At 37.3% G+C, this 25,493-nt stretch overlaps 1 long non-coding RNA gene across 1 annotated transcript in view; it reads right to left on the bottom strand.

Moving 5' to 3' along the window:
- Positions 1–3,791: 3,791 nt before the first annotated feature.
- Positions 3,792–25,493, bottom strand: part of LOC129047817 (uncharacterized) — a 1,037,663-nt gene continuing 1,015,961 nt past the window's right edge. The window contains exons 9-11 of the long non-coding RNA XR_010136497.1: positions 13,176–13,249; positions 10,585–10,718; positions 3,792–4,031 (exon numbers count right to left, since the gene is read on the bottom strand). This is a non-coding gene — a long non-coding RNA (uncharacterized LOC129047817). The remainder of the gene's footprint in view (positions 4,032–10,584; positions 10,719–13,175; positions 13,250–25,493) is intronic.

Below are 25,493 nucleotides of genomic sequence, written 5' to 3'. Positions count from 1 at the left end.
TCTCATAACCCTACATGGCTAAGCATATTTTCTAAAGAACTAATTCTATGACAGGCAACATGGTATAATGGAAAGATTTCTGAACTTAGAATGTGTTTCCAATGCCAACACTCACATTTGATTCTCGATGTGAATTTTGGCATCTCTATGCCCCCTGATATTGGTTTCCTCATTTACAAAATGAGAGTTGATATTTATATTATAGTTGTGTTGGGAGAATGTGAATATGGAATACTTGGGAAACAATTTAGCATTATCTGCAGTTACACCTGGCAAGTTGTTTTTGTGTTCTTCACTTCTACCGTCTCTTCTTTTTATCTCTTGTCTGTCACTCTTTAGCCTCCTCTGGCATTTTATATCCAGCAGTGAATTGTAATCTTATATTAACTTGTTTGCCTACTTCCCTTTGCACCTTCTCTGAGGACAGGACTACTTTATTCATCTTTACATCCCATACATTTAGTACAGAGCCTAGTGTATAGTAGATGGTTAATAAATAACTTGAAAAAGAAAAGAATAAAGAAAAGGATATGTTAATTAATGAGTGAATGAATATATAAATAAATTAAATAAATGAGCTGTGGAATATAACAATTGTCAACAGAGTGCTCTGTTCAATCATTGAAGTAAGAGAATCACCGGCCTCTCTCTTCTGTGTAACTTTTTTGAAGCTAACGATGTAATATATGTAGCAAAGGATAAAATCAGCCTGGTGTTTTCTCCAACTTCTTTGATAATAGGAATTACTTGAGTACTTATGAAATACACAGCTTCCATGAACTTTGTTGTGAAGAGTTTAATTTTTCAGCCCAGGATATCGCTAATAAATTTGTATTTCTAGGAAGCACTTCTAATCAGTATATAACATGAGTAAAACTGGGGTATTGAGAGGTTTAGTAACATACTCAGGTCACAGGACTATATATGTAATAGCTGAGATGTGCAGTTTGGCAAATTGATTTTTAAGTCTGTGTTCTTAATTTTTCATAATTATTTCTTCCCTAACAATAAAAACCTTATACTTGTACAATGCTACACAATTTAAAATGTGTTACATTTACTACTGCAGAGAACAAGTGATACTTACAGAGATCCATTAAGAGTATTTCAGAGTAAGCACCATATTTAGGTTTGAATTTTGTAGTACATGATGGGACAGTACCATGTAGTTATTGACCAGACTTTTCAAAAGCTATCATATTAGTTTCCTATTGCTGCTGTAAAAAAATCACATCAGTGGATAAACACACAGAAATGTATTGTCTTACAGATCTGGAGGTCAGAATGCCAAAAGAGTCTTATGAGGCTATAATCAAGCAATCAAGATGTCAGCAGAGCTGGTTTCTCATGAAGGCTTCAGAGAAGAGACCACTCCTTGCCTCTTCCATCTTCTAGAGGCTGCTAGGATAGCTTGGCTTGTGGCTGTAGAACTTTAGTCTCTTCTTCCATTGTCATATTGCCTTTTCCTCTTTTGTTTCTCCTTCCTCCCTCTTACAAGGACCCATGTGATTACTTTAGGCCCACCCAACTAATCTAGAATAATCTCCTCAATTCGAGATCTTTAATTTAAATCACCTCTACAAGGCCGCTTTTGCCACGTAAAGTGATATATTTACAGGGTCTAGGATGTGGATATCTTTGGTGACCATTTTCAGGCCTACCACACCAAGAGCAGCATAAGGGGGTTCCACAAAGGACAGTTTATTAGCCTAGATGTCACTGAATCTCCTGCATTGCATATGCCAATAAAAGGATGGAGATTAGGTAAAATATGTTTAATATTTTGGCTATAATAGTTGTAGAAATGAAAACGTAGATTCTGATTTGTACAAGATACCCTCCCTTTATGCCCGGGAAAAACAGTACATGCAATTACTCTAAGTCATCAATAGGTTTTCTTTCTTACATGGAAAGCACTGTCATGCTATCTCAAGGTAAAACCTCTCCAGGAATTGGGTGTTCAATGCTGTTCTGAAAGCATAAGTCAAACTAACTTTTGTATTCCAGAAGAGTTCCCTGAGACTCTATCTACAAATTAATAACAAATGACCCAGAATTTGAAATCATAAGAAATTACTTAGCAAGGGTTTACAGCTGCAAATCATGCCCAGTTGAAAGGTTCTACCTTTCTGAGACAGAAGCGTTTGCATAACAGAGAAAGTTCTGTAAAGAACTGCCCTATATTTAAGAATGAGTCCTCCTCTCATGTTAAAAATACCTTCAGCAACAAATTTTAGAAAGAAACTGAATCATAGCACAAGGAGTTGCTGGAGGTCATAAAGGACTAAATTCTGTAATAATTTGCATATCTCTATCAGATAATAAAAAATAAAATGTTAACTGAAACAGTTAGTTTATATAATCTCAGTGACATTGATCAAATTGGGAGCATGCCAAATAAAAACATGTTTTCTTATTAATTCCTTAATTGTTTTTCTCATTTTGCAAATTTGAGTTAATACATTGACAGGAAGATACAGTTTACTTTGCAGTAGAAACAAATGTGAATTTGCTAACCAGATGTGGGCTGCTAAATAGCAGTCACCTTTGAACTAATTTTCCTAGGCTTTCTATTTATTTGTTAGTTAAGCAAGAAGAAAATGTGGAGTTTTTCTTTCACAAAGATCCATTAAAAGTATTTCCAGGGTAAGGACCACTGTAGGGTTTGGATGTTGCAGTGTATGATGGGGCAGCAATGAGCATCCTGTGGATGACTTCTGAGCAGTGAAATTAAGTTGTTTGCAAAGCTGTCTTTTGGATCAAGGCAAATGAAGTGATCTGCAACTAATGGATGCTTGGCATAGCCCTGGGACATTACACTGAGTGCCTTGGAGGTGTTACTTCAAGCAAATCACTTAAACATTCTATACTTTAATGTCTCCGTTTGTACAAGGCAGAAATTATATACCTGCTATGTCTTTATCTCCCAAGAGTACCTTAGAGACTTGTAAAATTTATTCATACTTCTAAAGCATTTCAAAAGAAAATTGAACATGTAGGAAATCAGAATAATCTCGTCATGTCATATTCCATATAGATTAAAAATATTCCTATCCTCAGATTGACTAATACCATCCTGAGCAATTTGTCTTAAAGGAATTATCCAAAAGATAGAATGTACTATAGTCAATGAACAAAGATATTCTTTTAAGAATAATTTACAATAAAACACATGAAAGCAATCTGTCTATTGATATTTGATATATAAATAATAGAAATATATTTAATTGATATACAATTTTGAACTATTAAAAGTAAGGATAATAAAATTAAGGTGACATCATTGAAACTTAGTATTACATAAAGTAAAAATGAACACTATTAACTAATACCCAAATTATGTGTTCTATAAGAATGAATACTAGGGCCTGGCGCAGTGGCTCATCACCTGAGGTCAGCAGTTGGAGACCAGCCTGGCCAACATGGTGAAACCCCGTCTCTTCCAAAAATAAAAAAGTTAGCCAGGCATGGTGGTGTGTTCCTGTAGTCCCAGCTACTTGGGGAGTCTGAGGCAGGAGAATCACTTGAACCCAGAGACAGAGGTTGCAGTGAGCCGAGAGTGTGCCACTGCACTCTAGCCTGGGCGACAGAGCAATACTCCGTCTAAAAAAAGAGAGTAGAAGAATGAATACTTGAAGAGATATGCAAAATTAAAATGAATGATGTGTTTTGGTAGTGAGCTGCATATTTATTTATTACATTTCTTAAACATCCTATAATGTTATATAGTATTTATCATTTTAACATTTTAAAATTAGAATTTTAAGATGAAAGAAATAAGGACACACATAGTTAACATGCTGGAATTTTGCCTTTATTTTTTTGCTCCTGCTGTTCTGTTTTTCCTTTCTTCCATTTCCTAGACTGAGCCCATACCACCATCTTCACTGGAAGCTTTCTCTGTAACTCATAGGAGTTTTTAAAGGTTTGTTATTCATTGTGTTCTGATAGTGAAAGTATTCCAGAGGGGCCTGCAGGCTCTGTCTAGCTGTCTCCCATCCTGGCTGCTCTTGGGTCATCCACACCACTGGCTGTAAAATGCCAACAAGAAAATTAATGGAGCATTCGCCTACACCCTGATTCCTCCCTAAGGAAGCCTGCCTCTGGGGAACCACTAAAAGGACAGGAAAAATGTGCAGAAATCTCATGGGAATGGGAAGATGTGAAGACAGCTGGTGAATTTGGCAAACCCATGTCCCTGCAGAAACCTGTCATGCAGAAATAATATGACCCGATTCTCTATGAATATGCATTTTATTGGACTAAAAGTGAAGGGAGCATCTCACTTTGTGAGTGCAGCTGTTTTTTAAAAAGTGTGCCAGACATACCCAGAACTTTGTATGCATGATCTCATTTAATTCTCATGATAACCCAAGAGAGAGAAAACATAATGCCCATTTTAGCAGTGAAAAGAATGGAGCCCTGAAAGAGTTAATTACTTTCCCAGTGACACACTAGTGATGCCTGAGCCTTCAGCGATTCTGTGCGGTCTCAGAAGACAGTGTAACTAGGGTTATGCAGAAAATCCAGCAAAACAACCAAACAAAATACTCTTCTCCTCCATATCAGGAAAGTCACAATCATGCCATTGGAACAATAATGGATGTGAAACAATAGTTCAGAGCCTTTATTTCAAGCTGCTGCTATTTGTCAGTTAGATACCTTTTAAGAATACAAGCTTTCCTAATCAAACTAGCAAGTGTTGGCCTCCTATTTTTCTTCTTTAAATAACTGAAATAATACTCCTGAGATGAAGTAAAGCGTATCATGTTTAAGACCTCGTCTCTGGATTTTATTGTGTAATACCCCATCTTATAGCTAATGTGAGCAGTAAATGTCCATAATCATAAGTTTACCCTGTAACCCAATGTCCCATGTGCATATATTTGGTTTCTTTCTATTTGCCTTTTTAGAAACATGTGGAATTAATTTCTGGATACTCATTTTGTCTTTATATCTCGTAGCATCTAGGCCAGAAAGCTCACGTCGTAGGTGGGAGAGTATAGGCAATTTACGTATATGATGAAATAATAAAGATAAAAAAGATTCTTCATTGTCCCCCATATGCCAGCCCTGGTTCTGGATCATGTTACACATTTTCTCAGTCTTTACAACTGGCCTTCATGATAGATAGTATTATTTCCATTTGCATCTGTGAGAAGGGTAAGGTTTAGTAACTTTCTCAACAAGATCACACTAGTGGTAAATTGGTAGCATCAAGAATCTGAAACCAACATTTAAAGTCTTTTGCAAATGCGTCAATATTCCTGATCTTCCCCCAGAGTATCTCAAACGCAATAATACAGCCCATACCTCACTTCCCTGCTGGCTTTGATATGGTGCACAGATTCTTGATTGTAAGCAGCAGAAACTGACTAATTAAATTTCTTTTATAGGATATGAGATACCTCAAAGAATCATCAGCAAGGCTGTAGATTGAGCCATGGAAAAACAGCAGGAACAAAAACAGCTCCCAAGACCCTAGGCACAATTATGCCACAGAACTAGTCCTGTAAAGATAACATTGCTGCTGTCATCAACCACTTGATGACAGAGCTTGCATCCCTACCATGACCACTGGCATTGAACACTGTCTTTGCTTTTGGCCATTGCTACCCTGGAAACTCAGATAGCTGCCTCTTCAACTGCAGCCTTCCACTAATATGAGCCTCTCAGTGTCTCTGGATTCTTTGCTTGATATTTCCTAAGTCGACGTTAAAGTGGGGTAAGGAGTGTCTTGTTGAACCAATGTCACACATCCACACTGTAGCCACAGTGAGCACTGGGATATCAAGACACTGACATTTTCAGCTTCTATTGTCATATATTGACTGTCATTGTCTTTCACCAAAGCTCAAAAATTCTCCCACTGTCTCTGAGAAATGTTAACAATGCATTTGAGTTTTTTTTTCTTACTCTTTTGGATTAAGAACATATAGGTTTCCTTTTAAAATGCAAAGAGAATCACCTAAAGAGGACAACACACTGCTATCAACAGGCCAAATCCTTAGTTTCTTCTACTTTATAAGATTATCTCAAGCAAAAATCAAAGTTCTAAAGATGAAATATAAAAAAAAAATGTTGGTTCAGGTTTAAGTGTAAGAAAATAGTCCGGGAAAAGAATAATTTCTAGAGGAAGGTAAAACTGTTTTTGTTGTTCAATTATCTGTTTTGCAGACCTGGGAAGTCGTGGTGGAGAAAGTAACTGAAAGGAAAATGAGACAATGTGAGTGGAAAGTAAGTGACAAATGGCCATGCATTCATTCAGTCCTTGATTCAACAAATATTTTTGACTGCCTATGCTGTCAGGCATAGAAATAGGTGCTGGAGATAAAAATATGTGTAAAATTGCTCACTTTCTTCATAACGTTTGCTTTCTTCATGTATAGGCTGCTCAGCAGCTCACAGACATTTACCTGTCAGGAGCTAATTCTCTGGAAACCAAACTCCTTTTCTTCCAAAAATATCTACCTGACATAAAATGAAACTAGATTGTACTAGTTCAGTGTTTAATATTCTGAAATCATAATTTTAGCCATAAATGCTGTTTCTTTCAAGTGATTGCTGTCTGGGGATTCTCATAGCAGCCTTAAGTTTGGCAGTAGTCAGATCCTTCCCTGGCTGTCACTGGCTTGCTTAAGTGACCCCAAGCAAATGAGTTAAGCATCTCTGGGACTTGGCTTTTTTATCTTTAAAAGAGCGATAAAAATATCAGCCACCTGTTGTGAAGATCAGGGAGCTAATATGTCTCAGAGCTTTCAAATCTCTGGCTCTAAGCCTTTTGCTATCTACGTATTAAGAACAAAGACAAGTCCTCATTGCTTTCACCCAAATGCTGCATTCAAAGGAGGAAAAAATTACAATATTTGAGTTCTACAAGGCTTGAAGGTTATTTTGTATTAGTTTGAATTTCAAACTGTTTTTCTCTGTTGTACTCTTGGCACTGCCATTTTTTAAGTACAGCACTTCATTTGCATAATAATTACAAAGTTTAACAAATAGCATTAATGTCTGAAAGAAAGAGGTGCACTCCATTTAAATTACTGACAGTATTACATTACACATTTAAACTGCAATTTTTTTAAAAAAGAAAGCTATTCCATCCTAATAGGCTATACAGATTCCCAGAGCTCAGCATTATTTGTGCTTTAGGAAGGTAAAATCTCTTCCTGTGCTCTTTAGTGACTTCTAAAGCCCTATTCATAAATACTGATTAGGCACTATTTCACCATAGGACAGAGTGCTGTTGGCACAACTCCCTACGCAAAGCCAAATTGGAAATGTTAGTATAGTAAATTAGGCCAAATGTCCTAGCTGTACTGTACAGGAAAGATCATCTTTAATAAATAGGTGCTAATGTAGCACTTGGATCACTTATCGCTGTAAATGTCAACCCTTGGCCTTGATTTCAGGAAGTTTGAAAAAAAAAAAAAAGACATTCAAGGAATGTGTGCTATTTTAATGAAAAAAGAAGAATAAAGAGCAAACCTGAAATATACCATTTGCTTTTTGAAAGAGTGTTGAATTTGAACAGAAACTCACTGCTTAATAATAGTATGAGGAGAGAAAAGGAAAAAATGAAAAGACTTTTAATTCTTCCTGCTTATGCCCATGTTGTATTTGTTTTGTTTTGTTTTTGTCTAGCTTTGTTCCTTTGTGGATTAGAAAAAATGTATTTTTAACTAGTTTTCTTTTCTCCTCAATTGTTTGTCCATAACTTCCTTTGAACAAATTTAGATCCACTAGAAATAAAGTATCCTTAATTCTGATTCCCTACAAGCCATCCTACCACTTACGCTTTTATAGCCAGGCAAAACATGGAAACACAGATACACACAACTCATGGGCAAACAAAGTAAAAAATTCTGTTAGAAAATTATATTAATTAGTAATTATTGTTTTATCCCTATATTTGGCCTAAGATAAGACAGCCTACTTTTAATTATAAAATATATCTTTAGAGAGCATATAGGCATTTCAAAGAGAGAGACTATGCACATATGCACATATTATTTACCTCATATAAATAAAGTATAAAAAATTTGATCTGGCTTGGTAGGTTGTCCAAGCATCCTAACCTACCTATGTTAACCACCTATGACTGGTTCAGTTATTTGACCTGAAAAGGTAAAGTGCAGTAACTAAAAGTAATTATGTTTTCCTGATTTCCAGCCAAACACCAACCACTTGTTAGACCTTACAAGTCACTTAAATTTCCCAAGACTCACGGTCTTCTGTACACTGGTGATGACAGCACCTGTCTCATAGTTGCACTGTGAAAGTGATGAACATGAAAGACTCAGTAAAATGCCATTGGCATGTAGATGGATCCCAAGAAATAGGCAATATTGCCATCATTATTTCTAAACTGAATTATTTTGACCCTTACTCATTAAGAGATTGTTATTTTATTCCCAGCTTTAGTCTGAAACATTGGACTCCTTATAAATAATTAATCACTATTTCAATGAAAAATTATGACTTGTTACTGGTATACCTTTAGTCTTAAATTTTCCCCACGTATGAAGTTTCTGGTTAATTTTTATTTTTTATTACATTTATTTCAAACTTTATCTTCTAAAACTTTAAAAATACTTTAGTAGTACTTATCATTGTGAATGTCATGGTGTTTTCATTCAAAGTAAAATAATTTGTGTTACAATTTTTTCATAAGGTACAAATTATGTGATTTATCATGGGAAGATATCTATAATAGAGATATAAAGGATTATGCTAGAGAAGCTTCTCTACTGTATCAATAATACCTTAGATAAATTCTGAAAAGAGCTTGATATAACCTTGATCATAATAACTATGGTGATAGCTGAGGTTTCTAAAGTCTTTGATTCCCCCTACTCTGTGTCAGGACCCATTTTATGTCCTCCAAAAGACATATTTCTAACCTTTACCACAGCCATTCAATAGAATAACTACATTCCTACTTTAATATAAGAACTCCTGAAAGTGAAGTAACTCGTGAGGACACATAACTACAGGAGTCATCACCTGGATTTAAACCTAGGCTTTTTTTGTCTCAAACATCTGTGTCTTTTATTTTATCATTCTGTATTCTAATATTTAATTATAGAGATGCTTTGCTTAGTAATATTGATTGTTCAGGTATAATATTCCCCCACACAGTTATTTTTGATAGGTAAATTAGAGGTTGTTTCTGTATGCATAAAAGGAAAAATAATTTTGTTTTATGTCCTTTTTATGTGATATGGATCTTTATGGGATCATTTTACTTGACTGCAACAGTTATTTTTAATTGTAGATATTACTAAAAAAAAGGATTAATCATTTCATAGTTCAATTTCAAGGAAAGATAACACCATATGGATTCTGTAGGTAAACTGAGTCAAGATGAAATCCTCATAACATAGGGTTAAGTGGAGTCTGATATTATCTTGAGATGTAGATTCAGGACAGGTAAGGCAGCAACAACCACGTAACCACGTAAATATGGAACATGCGAAACGCATTATATTTCCTGGGTAGAGGGCAGTATGTTCCTAAGTTTATGTACGAATAGCTTAAAAACAAGCAAGTCAGCTATAGCAGGTACTGGAATCTTCAAGACGGTGAGGCTTTGCCAAGGATGAAATAGGTTCTATATGAAAAAGATTTGATGTTGCAAAATAACCCAACAATGGCATTGTAGGAGCTTCATAGTGGCTCAAATGTGAAGAGTCACTGAAAATTGGGGATACTGTTTAGAATTCATGTTAAGACTTTAGGGAAGACAGAAATTTCAAATGGATTTCATTATTTAGTTTTCTACAAAGAAAAAAGACAAAATTATAAATATACATTTTATAGGTTAAACATTAATTTGAAGATGTGATGTGGTGTGCTCTATATAAAAGTAATCAGAAAGAGGTAACACAGTATTAAAATAACCTATAATGGTTTCAAAAGAATATTAAAATAAATGGACATATAAGAAAATTAGAGATAATTTTGAAATATGCTGTTACATAATATCAGTATTATTTGTTTGAGAAATTTCCACAAAGCCCTTAAATATTTACAAGTTGAGAGCAAGCAGTATTCAATGAGCATTCATCCAACAAATAGAACTGAATTCCCCTATATGCTTAGTGAGCACTCCTGATTGCTTAATTAATGTTGATTGTTCCGACATTTATCATTATTCTTTTCTTTCAAGAACACCAATTTTTCAGATGTTTATGCCTTGTCCATTTGTAGAAAATATGCTGATCAAACAGCTTATGTCATTCCCTTTGGTCCAGAGCTCAGATTGTAATTTAAGTTTACCAGTTAGAGTGAAGGGATAGGTTGATTTTCTTTGCTGGGTGAGGGGAGTATTATTTTCTCTCTGAATGTTCTTTTCTTCGTCTATGAGCATATCTAGCTCTCTCTCCCACAGGAGAGGGACAAGGAATCTTAGTAATCTGAATGTTACTGGCAGTTGTGTTGCAACTACTAGATGAGTCAGCTTCAGTATAAAGCTGTTCCAAACATAAGCAAAATATATATAGATGGAAAAATGTTGGATCTTAGATGACACTACTTAGCCCACTTATTTGCAGAGCATCACATGTCTGGAATCCATCTTACCTTTTATTAGTTAAGCCAATTTGTAGCTATGTTTTCTGCCATTTGTAGTTAAACGGATCCTAAATGCACATGATTTTTGCTGTGTATTGCAGATATTCAGAAAAAACAAAATTTCAGCTCCCAAGGAGCTTATACTATAAGGGAACAAATAGATAGATACATTATTACACAGATAAAATTGATATATTTTATTATATACACATATAAAAATCACATAAAGATATATACATAATTAGAAAAACAATAAGATAAATATCAATGAAGATGTTTTCCACCCTCATACAACCAACACTCTCCTATCACATTGTTCCTACTGCAGGCAGAACATGAAAGAAGCCACTATTCAGGAGAATTTCAGACCATAGCTTGCCCAGTATCAGACATGAAATGCACATTCAATGGCTTTCAGAAGCAGAAGTGGCAATGAATACAAAAACATTACCCTCAATGAACATGAGGGTACTCAGCATCTGCGTAGGAGATTATTACACAGAAAGATGAATTAATTCTCATGGATCTCTATTGAGAAAAATAATAAGTATTTTGTTAGAAATTGTATATGATTTTAAATTTCATTTATCATCTGATAATCTGTTTTTGCTAAAATATATATTGAATACATACCAAGTGTTATGGAAGCACTGTGTTTATGAATTTTTGTTGAAGTGGGACATAATTATGAGTAGTCTTCATAGAGTTATTCAATATTCAAGGCAAGAATTCATCATAAATATGGGAAAGTTAGTCAATAGTAATGAATATTTATTGAGCACTTACTATGTGGCAGACATTTTTCTAGAAGAAGCAGCACAGAACAAAAGAGGCAAAATTTGTTTTTATAATGAGGCTTATATTTGCAAGGGTTGAAAGAGTTAGATTATGAACAATGTAAATTACATGGGATGATAAAGTGATATGTGCTGGAAATAATGAAGTGAGATAAGGAGTACTTGAGTTGGTTAAGGGAAAGGAGATCATAATTTCAGATAAGGTAGCCAGGGAAAATCTTGCTTAACAGGTGATATGACAGGAAACATATCTAAGAAAGAGCATTCTAGATGAAAGAACTAGCAGTACAAAGACCCTGAAGTTGGAGAGTATCTTGCATGTTCAAAGAACAGAAAGATGGCAAAGAACACCTGGAAGAGAGTAGGCAAACAAGCTGAAGAAGATATAATGGAGTCCTAAATTAGAGAAGGCTTAAGGTGAGGGCCTTTGCAAGTACTTTTACTTTTACTCTAAGTGAGATGAGAGGACACTGGACATTTTGAATTCAAGAGTGACAGAATCTAAGTTAAGTTGCAACAGGATTATCTTGCTGCAGGGTTAAGAAAAGGTGGGAATAAAGAAAGAGCATAGTATGTTTAGAAAGCAAAGAGTGGCCAAGGGAAGGGTATGAGTGTGCTGTAGTGCGAGCGAGATTGGCAAAGGAGATAGGAACTATATTACAATGGACCTTTATCTCTTTGATAATAATTCTGGACTTTTTTGCAGATGATACATGTTAAACCTAAGAGTAGCATGATCACATTTATATTTCAGAAATCACAGGCTATGGCAGCATTTCTCTCTCCAGGAGAGAAATAAGAGTGAAGCAGAGAAAACTGTCAAGGGGCTCTGATTTTTACAACTTTGTTTAGCTACCAATGAAAAAGATTAAATATAAACAGTAATTTAAACAAAAAGAAGTTTAAACATTTTTAGTCTAGGGTTATCAAAGTGGTTCCTCAACCAACAAAGACTTAGACTTTTTCTGTATCATTAGATTATCATCCTCAACACTTGTCATTTATGTTATGATCCAAGATTGTTGTTCCATTTCCATCCATCATATGTGTATTCTAGCCAGTAGAAAGATAGAATGAGAAAAGTATGTCACCTCCCCTTTAAGGACATGTCCCAAAATTTGCTTACACCATTTCTAATTATATCTTTTTTTGTCAAGAATTTGGCTTCAAGAATTTGGCTGCATCTAGCTGTCAGCGAAGCTAGAAAATGAACATTTTATTTTGTGTAGCTACATACCCAGCTAAAATTCAGTTTCTGTTGCTGAGGGAGAAAGAAAAAAAATGATATTGAGGACAGCTATTTGATTCTCACTCAGAGACTAGTCCAGGTGAGATTTGCTATATTCCTGACCTCAACTGCTGTTTCTGTAGGTAGAGGATAGCATGTCAATTTAAGCAAGATTTACAAAGGAAATCAGCCAGATTTGGTGAACAATTAGATCTACAGGATGATTAAAAAACACATCTAATTTGAGATTTTGACTAGAAAGTGATTTTATGACAAGGTCATTAGGCGAGATAATGTCTTAGTCTGTTAGGGCTGCTATAACAAAATACCATAGACTGGGTGACTCATAAAAGAAATTTGTCTTTCACAGTTCTGAAGGCTGGAAAGATCAACATCATGACATCAGGTGATTTGGTGTCTGATTAGAGCTAGCTTCCTTATTGATGGCAATCTTCTAGGGCATAATGTGGACAAGGAAGTTAGGTTGCATTTACAAGGACACTAATCCCATTCTTTAGGGCCCCACTCTCATGACCTAACCACCTCTCAAAGATCCTACTTCGTAATCACATTACCTTAGTGGTTAGGATTTTAACATACACATTTTTGGGAGGAACACGAATATTCAATCCATAGCATGTGGGGATTCCTGGAGAAGAAATAGGTATGTAAAAAATATGTTAGATTTTGTACAGATTTTATTTGAAATGCTTCATGATAGTTGGTATCTGGAAGAAATTCTTATTTTTACATTATATTTATTTCTTAAAAGAGTAATGTAAACCACAGGACATAAATTCCTTAGAGGGTAATAGTACTACCAGAGTGGTTGAATTCATTTTGTTTTCAGTCCTGGAAATTGCTCTAGGAAATATATTTCTGTTTACGTATGAGCTACCTGTTATTTTATTCTTGACCCTTCTGGCATTTGCTAGCATACAAGCATAGGTTACTAACTCACTCAAAGCAATTTAATTTTGTTTTAGAGAGAAATAATGCTAATAAAATGTCTTAAAGTCTGACCTCTATTCTTTTGTATCTCCTGTGGCAATTATCTAGTCAGGAACCTGTAGAAATAAGAGACTTCCTGAAATCAATACAACATCAAAAGCAAACAGTGTGTAATAGCATTTTTGCCATTTCTCTCTGTCAACAGAGATGCTTGAACCATAAATGCCAATTAGTATTGCAGAGCTTAGGGTACCACGTTTGTAAGTAGGAGCCAGAAAAATACAAAGAGTTGTTTGCTCTGCTCTCTGTCTTTTAGCCTTCCCAGTTTCCATCTTTCTATAGGCCTAATCCTGAAAACCTGGAAGACTCCAAGAAAAAAACTCTGAAAAAAAAAAAAAAGAAAAAATAGCAATTTATTATGTGAAGTGAAATAAACCAGGCATAGAAAGACAAATACTACATACTCTCACTTATATGTGGAATACAAAACTGTTGAACTCACAGGTTACCATTTGGATGTGATCCAATTCAAAGTGATTAAAAATGAGAGGACCACTTACCAAGTTGAGATGAGTAATGAGACCAATTAAGTCTCATTAGGTCTCCTCACTGGAGAATGCAATACTACAACTAGTACAACTACTATAACTGAAAATTGTTGTTGCTATTGATGTTGTTATCAGATTTCATAGAAAATTATTCTGGAGCAAATGCCCTTTGGCTTACAAATTTAGGGCTGGAAAACCGTTAGTGGGAAAACAGATGACAAGTTGCTTTGAAAGAATGATTTCTCAGGCAGTGAACTCATTTAATCCTTATAATTAAACTGAGAAAGAAAATATTCCTATTTTTCCAGATGAAGAACCTGGGGCTCATAGATTTTCAATGACTGTGCCAAGTTTACAGAGCTAGAGTATGAAAGAGTAAGAATTTGAACCAAGGAATATCTGATTTCAAAGCTTTCAATTGTTTTCGACTATACCATGCTTTTCATACAGATCTCAGATTCATTGAACAGAGTATACTTTATATTACACATTATTTCAATTTTCAAAGTGCTTAATATGCAATGAAAATCTTTATTGTACATTTATGCAAATTATTATGTTCGACTGTCGGAGCAGAATTTACTAGTCATACGTCCGTTTTCTATAACACAAGACTATTGTGCACTTTGCTAAGTTTTGTTTGATATATGTATAGCTTGTTTATTTATTCAAATTGTCATTGAGTGCCTACTACAATACTGTCAGATAATGAGGACATAAACATGAATGAGCTATAATGCCTCCCATCAAGGAATCCTAGTAAATGGGAGAAACAAGCAAACAGACCAAACATCTAATGAAAATGTCTGAACATAGAAATGATGTAAAGAGTTGTAGGAGAACAAAGGATAAAAGAACCAGGTTGAATTTAAGAAAGATTTCATAAGGAACACAACGTTCGGACTGAGTTTGAAAAGGAAATCATTTAAGGATGAGATTTTAAAGTGGAGAAAAGGGAATCAAACTTTCTTGGCAGAGGAAACACATGTAAACAAATATAACGGTTTGAAACACCAGCTCTGAAGTTAGATTCTTTGGGTTCAAAGGGTGTTTGTGCCTTTTTCTAGATTAGATGAAATACCTTAAGAAGGCTACATACCCTCCATAAGCCTTAGATTTCTTATCTTTAAAATAAGAAAAATGAAGGTTTCTACCATATAGGGTTATTATAAAATACTATAAATTAAATAATTCACATAAAAAAATGTATCAGAATACCTAACATGCAAGGAACACTCATTAAATATTAGTTAATATTACCTTGTTATTCAGTATGGTAATGCTTCCATTACTTAATAAACTCATTATCTAGTATGGTAAATGGAATATTCTGGTTAAGTATATACTCTAGTCAATAGTTATATTTTATTTGTCAAATTATAATTATCTGAAAATTAGAATACTGAAGATGACTTCAGGGAAGATTGAATAGATGTACTTTTCCCTATTTCTCCCTGCAAGTACAACTAAAAACCGTGAAAGTTATATGAAACAAAAGTAAGAATACTGAAACATAGAGAGAAAAAGTCATACCAGCTAGGGACTTTGGAATTCAAGAAACCTTATGATATAGTTTGAATGTTTGTCCTCTCCAAATCTTACATTAAAATGTAATCCCCAGTGTTGGAGTTGGGGCCTGGTGAAAGATGTTTAGGTCATGAAGACGATTCCTCATGAGTGGCTTGGTGCTGTCCTTGTGATAGTGAGTTCTCATGAGACCTGGTTGTTTAACAAAGCTTGGCACCTCCCCCTTCTCTCTCTCCTGCTCCTTATTTAGCCATGTGATATGCTGGCTCCTCATTTGCCTTTTGCCATGATTGTAAGTTTCCTGAATCCCTCTCCATAAGCAGATGCTGATACTATACTTCATGTACAACCTGAAGAACTGTGAGCCAATTAAAAATTTTTCTTTACAAATTAACTCACTTCCATTATTTATTTATAGTAATGTGAAAACTGACTAATATAGAAAATTGGTACCAGGAGTAGGGAGTTGATGTAAAGATACTTGAATATGTAGAAGCAAGTTTGGGACTGGATAATGGGTAGAAGTTAGAAGATTTTCTAGAGCTCAGAAGAAGACAGGAAAAAGGGGTAAGTTTGGAGCTTCTTAGAAACTAGTTAAATGTTTGTGACAAAAATGCTGATAGAGACATAGACGGTGAAGTCTAGGCTGATGAGGTCTCAGATGGAAATAAGGAGGTTATTAGGAATTGGAGTAATAATTACCTGTATTACACCCTAGTGAAAAACTTGGCTGTATTGTGTCCATACCTTAGGCTTTTGTACAAGGTTGAACTTAACAGTGATGAGCTAAAGTATCTGGTGGAAGAAATTTCTAAGCAGCAAAGCATTCAAGTTGTGGACTGGCTGCTCTATCAACCTGTGCTGAGATGTGGGAGAAAATAATTGACTTTAAGTTGGAACTTATATTTAAAAGGGAAGCAGAGCATAAAAGTTTGGAAAATATGTACCCTGGCCATATGGCAGAGAAACAATCCAAACAGACTTTGAAGAAACCACCCGCTAGAGGGATCAGCATGTCTGAAAGGGAGCTAAGTACTTATATCCAACACAATGAAAAAAAAATACCTGAAAAGCATTTAAAAAGTCTTTGAGATAGACCCTCCCATCACAGTTTCAGAGGCCCCAGAGGAAAGAATGGTTTCTGGGGCCAGGGCCAGGGCCTTGCTGCCCAGTGCAGCCTCAGGACACTGCTCCCTACATCTTGGTAACTCAGGATTCAGCCTTGGCTCAAAAGGGGACTAAGTATAGCTTGGGCCACCACTCCAGAGGTTGTGAGCAATAAGCCTTGGTGGCTTCCACATGGTGTTAAATCTATAAATGCTCAGAATGCAAACATGAAGGAGGCTTTGTGGCTTCCACTTATATTTTAAAGAATGTATGGAAAAGCTTAGATGTGCAGGCAGAAGCCTGTTAGAGGGGTGGAGCCCTCATAGAGAACCTCTAGTAAGGCAATCCCAAAGGGAAATGTGGAAGTGGAGTCCCCACACAAAGTCCCAATTTGTACACTGCCTCGTGGAGCTGTGGGAAGGCAGCTGCCACCCTACAGACACCAGAAGGGTAGATTCAGCAGTAATTTGTTCCCTGCATCTGATAAAGCTGCAGGCACTCAACTCAAACTTGTGACAGCAGCCATGGGAGCTGTACCCTGCAAATCCACAGAAGAAGAGCTGCCCAAGCTGTTGGGAGCCCACCCCTTGCACCAGTGTGCCTTGGATGAGAGACATAATGAGTATTTTGGAGCTTTCATATTTAATTAATTTTCTGCTGCATTTCAGACTTGCCTGGCCTGGGGGCTATTGTCCCTTTCTGTTGACCAAATTCTCCCTTGTGGGATGATAATGTTTAACCAATGCCTATATAGCCGTTGTGTCTTAGATGTAAATAACTCAGTTCTTTAACTCACAGGTGGAAGAAACTCATCTCCAGTTAAAACTTTGGATGTTGGACTTGAGGCTGGAAAAAGTTAAGCCTTTGGGGAACTATGGCAGGGTGTGATTGTATTTTACAGTGTGAGAATGACATGAGATTTGAGGGCACAGAAGCAGAATAATATGGTGTGAATGTTTGTCCCCTCTAAATCTTGTTAAAATGCAATCCCCAGTGTTGGAGGTGGGACCTGGTATGAGGTGTTTGTGGCATAAAGACAGATCCCTCATAAATGTCTTGGTGGTGTCCTCAAGATGGTGAGTGCATTCTCATGAGATCTGGTTATTGAAACGAGTGTGGCTCCTCCTCCTTTTTTGCTGCTCCTGATCTCACCATGTAATGTGTTGGCTCTCCTTTGTCTTCTGCCATGATTGTCAGCTTCCTGAAGCCCTGACCAAAAGCAGATACTGGCATAATATTTCACATATAACCTATAGAACCGTGAGCCAAATAATCAAGCCTCAGACATTTCTTTTAGTAATGGAAAAACTGATTAATACAGTACATAATGATGAGCTTCCTCCTGGTTTACTTTTTTTTTTTTTTTTGCCTCAAATACCTATAAATGGGGCTGAAGAAGCCAGCAAGCTGGAAACATCAATGAGAGAGACATTAAAACAAAACAACGCAAAACAAAACAGGAACTGGGCAAGAAGGCTGACTAGAGGTAGCCTGGTGAAAGAGCTGGAACTAATGAACTAAGATGACTGGCACATTATTAACAGATCTTTAGAGGGAAGGCACTGAGTGTGGACAGAGGGAAGACACACAAGCTGGGATGAAGGGGGAGAAAGCTGGGAACCCTGTATGGGGCTACTTCATACTGGGACTCATTCCTGGCCCACAGTGATTCTAGGAAAAAGGATGAGTTGAACTAACAAAAAGCAATTCTCTCCACAGGCTTCTGGAATCCCAGGCAGAATGAGACCCCTCAACCACATGATACTTGGGTTAGCAAGGAAATCTGCTTAAAGGAATGGTAGAGGCAGCATGCCAGCCAGTGTAAAGTCCAGAGGGTTTGGTGTGAGAGTGTCATAGAGGAGCATGGCCAGGAACACCTATCCGCGTAGGCTTGACTTGCTCTCATAAGAGATTTTAGTCCTAGGGGAACTATTGGAGCTGAGCTCAGCAGGGTGGTCTTGTCCATCAGACGGGGCCAGTCTGACCTGAGCATCCCTTGATCTCCTGTCTTTCCCTGGGGCCCCAGCCTCTGCTGTGCCTGCTTGCAATATAGCATTAGGAGTACTGAGGGTCTGCATCATAGCTTCTGCACTGGTGGACCACATATGACCAATAGAGAACTGCAGTGGTTTGGCCCTGATGACCACACAGCAGGCCGCCCATTCCCTCCCCTAACTGTAGCTTCCCATGGGCCCATTGTCACCACCTACATTGCTTTACTGGCATGTGTGTCCATGGGAGGATTTTGCTTTCCCTGCCTCACCAACGCATGTGTGCACATGCCCCCTGCCCTGCCACTGCTGCGGATGCAAGTGTACTCTACCCCCCTACCCTTCCCCATCTACCTACCATTGCAGTGGGAGCCTTTGTGAGCACAGAGAGTACAGAACTTACCAGTCAAGCCCCTGCCGGCTCCCTGCCCCTGCACCAACTGATGCTGGAGTGAAACTAGGCATGGAGAACAGCAGACCTTCCCCTGCCCTGAGTGGCCACTTCTGCTTGCATAAATGTACACAGAGGAAGCATACGGTCCTCTGCCCACCAGCACTCTGCCCCCATGCTAACACCACTACCAGGGCAACCATGTGCACAGACATCAGCAGGGACCACCCATCCCCCCAGCTATGCTGCCTCTGCAGCTGCTGTGAACACCTGCATGGAGGCCAGCACCCTGGCACCAGCTAGCAGCTGATGAGCATGCACCCCACTGTGCTGCCACTGCCACTTCTGCTAGCATGTGAAAACAAGGATAGATCCCATGAAATGCTCTGGATAATACCACTCATCGGAGTGTTGTGACCAGCAGTCTAGGAACAGCTCAGTCTGCAACCCAGCACGTTGGTTCCTAACCTCTAGAAGGCAGAGAACAAAGCTGTGGTCCAATATCAGTCCCCCAGATTTAGAGAATATACTCCAGGAATTGTGAGATGAGCCATGTCCCCCTAAAATCCTCCAGAAATCCTCAGTCAGTTGACTGAACCCACTTTATACTATAATCAATGCTCAAGATCATCAAATAGGATTAAAAAATAAATCCCATCTAAAGGACAGCAACTTAAAAGATTGAAGAATCATCAGCCCACAAATATGATAAAGAACCAGCACAAGAACCTTGACAACTCAAAAAGCCAGAGTGCCATCTTTCCTCTAAATGACTGCACTAGTTCTCCAGCAAGTGTTTTGAACCAGGCTGAGATGGCTGAAATGACAGAAATCGAATTCAGAATATGGACAGAAACAAAGATCATAGAGATACTGGAGTACATTGAAACCCAATCCAAGGGAGCTAAGAATCACAATAAAATGATAGAAGAGTTGACAGACAAAATAGCCAGTATAGAAAAGAATATAACCAACCAGATAGAGCTGACACTAAAAAAATTTCGTAATGCAATTAGAACTTTTAATAGCAGAATAAACCAAGCTGAGGAAAGAATCTCAGAGCTTGAAGACTGGCTTTCAGAAATAAGAGAGCCAGACAAAAATAGAGAAAAAAGAAGGAAAAGGAATGAGGAAAACCTCTGAGAAATATGGGACAATGTAAAGAGACCAAATCTATGACATATCGGTGTCCCTGAAAAAGATGAGGGGAATGGAAGTAACGTGGAAAGCATATTTCAGGATATCACCCATGCGAACTTCCCCAACCAAGCTAGAAAGGCCAATATTCAAATTCAGAAAATTCAGAGAACCCCAGAGAGATACTTCACAAGAAAATCATCCCCAGGAAACATAATAGTCAGTTTCTCCAAGGTTGAAATGAAAGAAAAAATGCAGACACAGCTAGAGGGAAAGATTCAGTCACCTACAAAGGGAAGTCCATCAGACCAACAGACCTCTCATAAGAAACCCTACAAGCCAACAGAGATTGAAGGCATATATTCAACATTCTTAAAGAAAAGAAATCCCAATCAAGAATTTCATATTCTGTCAAACTATGATTTATAAGCAAAGGAGAAATAAGATCCTTTTTAGACAAGCAAATGCTGAGGTAATTTGTTACCACCAGTCCTTCCTTACAAGAGCCCCTGAAAGAAGTAAATATGGGAAGGAAAGACTGTTACCAGCAACTACGAAAACACACAGAAGTACACAGATCAGTGACACTTTAAAGCAACCACATAAACAAGTCTGCATAATAACCAGTTAATATAATGATGACAGGATCAAATCCACAAATATCAATAATAACCTTGAATATAAAAAGGCTAAATGCCCCAATTAAAAAGCACAGAGTGGCAAACTGAAGAAAGAACTGAGACCCAACAGTATGCTCTCTTCAAGAGGCCCACCTCATATGAAATGACAACCATAGGCTCAAAATAAAGGGATGAAGAAAAATCTAACAAGCAAATAGAAAACAGAAAAAGGCAGGGGTTGCAATCCCAATTTCAGACAAAAAAGACTTTAAATCAACCAAGGTCAGAAAGGACAAAGAAGGGCATTACATAATGGTAAAGGTTTCAATTCAACAAGACCTTATTTTCCTAAATATATATACACCCAACACAGGAGCACCCAGATTAATAAAACAGGTTCTTAGGATCTTTCAAAGGGACTTAGATTCCCACACAACAATTGTTGGGAGACTCAAACCTTATTGACAATTTTAGACAGACTATCAAGGCAGAAAATTAACAAATATATTCAGGAACTGAACTCAGCACTGGATTAAATGAACCTGATAGACATCTACGGAACTCTCCACTTCAAAATCAGAATATACATTGTTCTCATCACCACATGGCACATACTCTAAAATTGACCACAGAATTGGACATAAAACAATCTACAGCAAACGAAAAGAGCTAATATCATAACAAGCACTCTCTAAGACTATAGCACAATACAATTAGAAATCAAGACTAAGAAAATCACAGAAAACCATACAATTAAATGAAAATTAAATAATCTGTTTCTGAATGACTTTGGGGTAAATAATGAAAGTAGAGCAGAAATTAAGAAGTTTTTTGAAACTAGTGAGAACAAAGATACAACATACCAGAATCTCTGGGACACAGGGAAGGCAGTGTTAAGAGGAATATGTATAGCACTAAATATCCACATCAAACATTAGAAAGAGCTCAATTTAACTATCCAATATCATAACTAAAAGAACTAGAGAACCAAGAGCAAACCAGTCCCAAAGCTAGCAGAAGACAAGAAGTAATCAAAATCAGAGCTGAACTGAAGGAGGTTGAGACATGAAAAAACATTCAAAAGATCCACAAAATCGGGAGTTGTTTTTTTTTTTTTTTTGAAAAAACTAATAAAGAGGCTGCTAGCTAGACTAATAAAGAGGAGAAGAGAAGATCCAGATAAACACAATTAGGAATGACAAAAGATACATTGCCACTGGCCCCACAGAAATACAAATAACCATCAGAAAATATTATGAACATCACTATGTCCACTAAACACTAGAAAATCTAGATGAAATGGATATTATGAACATCACTATGCTCACTAGAAACTAGAATATTGTGAACATCACTATGCTTACTAGAAACTAGAAAATCTAGAGGAAATGGATACATACACCCCAGCCGGGAGCTGGTTTTTTGAAAAAAATTAATAAAAAGGATAGATTGCTAGCTAGGCTAAAAAGGAAGAAAGAAGATCCAAATAAGAATAACCAGATATGTAGAGGGGGATATTACCACTGACCCTACAGGAATACAAATAATTATCAGAAACTATTATGAATACCTGTGTATACGCAAACTATAAACTCTAGAAGAAATGGATAAATTTCTGGACACATACACCCTCCCAAAACTGAACCTGGAAGAAATTGAATCCTTCAACAGACAGTAATGAGCTCTAAAATGGAAGCAGTAATAAATACCCTACTAATCAAAAAAAAAAAAAAAAAGCCCTGATGGAAGCATTCAAAGCTGAATTCTACCAGATGTATAAAGAAGAGATGATACCATTCCTACTGAAACAATTTCAAAAAATTGAGGAGGGGAACTCCTCCCTAAATTATTTTATGAGGGCAGCATCATCCTGATACCAAAGTCTGGCAGAGACACAACAACAAAAAAAGAAAATTTCAGGCCAATATCCTTATTGAAGATTGATGCAAAAATCCTCATAAAAACATCTGACAAACCAAATCCAGCAGCAAATCAAAAAGTTTATCCACCATGATCAAGTAAGCTTTATCCTTGGGATGCAGGTTAGTTCAACATACGCAAATCAATAAATGTGACCCATTGCATAAACAGACCTGAGGTCAAAAACCACATGATTATGTCAATAGATGCAGAAAAGGCTTTCAATAAAATTTAAAACACCCCTTAATGTTGAAAACCCTCAATAATGTAGGTATTGAAGGAACATACCTCAAAATAATAAGAGCCATATATGACAAACCCACAGCAAACATCATAATGAATGGGAAGAACTGGAAGCATTTCCCCTTGAAAATCAGCACAAGACAAGAATGCCCTCTCTCATCCTATTCACCACAGTATTAGAAGTACTGGCCAGGGCAACCAGGCAAGAAAAAAAAAAAAGGCATTCAAATAGGAAGAGAGGAAGTTAAATTATCCCTGTTTGCAGATGACATAATTCTGTATCTAGAAAACCCCATAGTCTCTATCCAAAAGCTCCTTTAGCTAATAACTTCAGCAAAGTCTCACAACACTAAAGCAACATAAAAAAAATTACTAGCATTCCTGTACACACAACAGTAGTCAAGCCAAAAGCCAAATCAGGAACTCAATCCTAATCACAATTACCACAAAATGAATACAATACCTAAGAATACAACTAACCAGGGAGGTAAAAGAGCTCTACAAAGAGAACCACAACAGTCCCATTCCAAATGGGAGAAATTGGCCAAAACAAGGAAGCTGTAGGCCCCATGGAAGTCCAAAAGCCAACAGGGCAGCCATCAAATCTTAAAACTCCAAAATAATCTCCTTTGACTCTGTGTCTTACATCCAGGGCATCCCTGTGCAAGAGGTGGGCTCCCAAGGCCTTGGACAGCTCTGCCCCTGCAGATCTGCAGGATGCAGCCCCTGCAGCTACTTTCATGGTCTGGCATTGAGTGCCTACAGCATTTCCAGGTGCATGGTGCCAACTGTCAATGGATCTACCATTCTAGGGTCTGTAGAACAGTTGCCATTTTCTTACAGTTACACTAGGCAGTACCCTAGTGGGGACTCTGTGTCAGGGGTCCAACCCCACATTTCCCCTCTTCATTGCCTGAGTAAAGTTTCCCCATGAGGGCTCTGCCTCTGTGGCAGATTTCTGTCTGGACATGCATGCATTTCCATACATCCTCTGAAATCTAGATGGAGGCTCCCAAAGCTCAACTTTTGTCTACTGCAGACCTGTAGTCCCAACACCACATGGAAGCTACCAAAGCTTGGGGCTTGCAACTTCTGAAACAATGGCCCAAACCACTCCTTGGACCCTTTTAGCCACAGCTGGAGCTGGAGTGGCTGGGACACAGAGCACCAAGTCCCAAGGCTACACTGAGCTGCAGGGTCCCCAGCGTGTCCCAAGAAACCATTTTTCTCTCCTATGCCTTCAGGCCTGTGATGGGAAGGGCTGCCTCAAAAATCTCTATGTGCCCTGGAGACATTTTCCCCTTTGTCTTGGCTATTAACTTTCAACTCCTCATTACTTACACATATTTCTGCAGCCAGCTTGAATTTCTCCCCCCAAATTTTTTTTTCTTTTTCTACATCATGGTCAGGCTGCAAATTTTTCAAACTTTTGTGCTCTATTTTGATTTTAAATAAAAGTTCCAGTTTCAGATAATCTCTTTGTCAGTGCATGCAACTGAATGCTTCCAGAATCGGCCAGGTTACCTCTTGAAAGCTTTGTTTCTTAGTCATTTCTTCCACAAGATACCCTAAACCATCTCTCTCAAGTTTGAAATTCCACAGATCTCTAGGGCAGAAGCAAAATGCCGCCTGTCTCTTTGTTAACACATAGTATGAGTGACCTATACTCCAGTTCCTATAAGTTCCTCATCTCCATCTGAGACCCACCTCAGCCTGGATTTCATTGTCCATATCACTGTCAGTATTTGGGTCAAAACCATTCAACAAGTCTCTAGGAAGTTCCAAATTTTCCCACACCTTCATGTTTTTTTCTGATACCTCCAAACTGTTTCAACCTCTGCCTGTTACCCAGTTCCAAATTTACTTCCGCATTGTTAGGTATCTTTGTATCAGTACCCCACTCTCAGCACCAATTCTCTATATTAGTCCATTCTCACACTACTATAAAGATATTAACTAAGACTGGATAATTTGTTAACAAAAGAGGTTTAATTGACTCACAGTTCTGCATGGCTAGGGGAGGCCTCAGGAAATTTACAATCATGGCAGAAGGTGAAGGACAAGAAAAGCACGTCTTACAGGGCAACAGGAGAGAGATGGAGGCCAGGAAAATTGCCAGTTTTTAACTATCAGATCTCATGATAACTCACTCACTATCATGAGAACAGCATGGTAAAAACTGCCCCCATGATCCAATCACTTCTCATCAAGTCCCTCCTTTGACACACAGGGATTACAACTGGAGTTGGAATTTGAGAGGAAACACAGAGCCAAATTATATCAAACCCTCATTACCTAGTCTAAGCTAATTACCTCAAAAAGGCTCTATCTCTAAATATCAACCCATTGGGGGTTATGGCTTCAACTAATAAATTTTAGGAAGATGTAAGCATTCAGTCCATAATAAACTGGTTTTCTCCATCCAAACATTACATACACAAAAAGACCCATACCCACA

Source organism: Pongo abelii, chromosome 13 (genome assembly GCF_028885655.2).
Source record: "Pongo abelii isolate AG06213 chromosome 13, NHGRI_mPonAbe1-v2.0_pri, whole genome shotgun sequence".
In the NCBI taxonomy this organism is placed as follows: Eukaryota; Metazoa; Chordata; class Mammalia; order Primates; family Hominidae; genus Pongo; species Pongo abelii.
The sequence above is the reverse complement of the archived record's forward strand: the minus strand, read 5'-3'. Positions and strand labels throughout refer to the sequence as shown.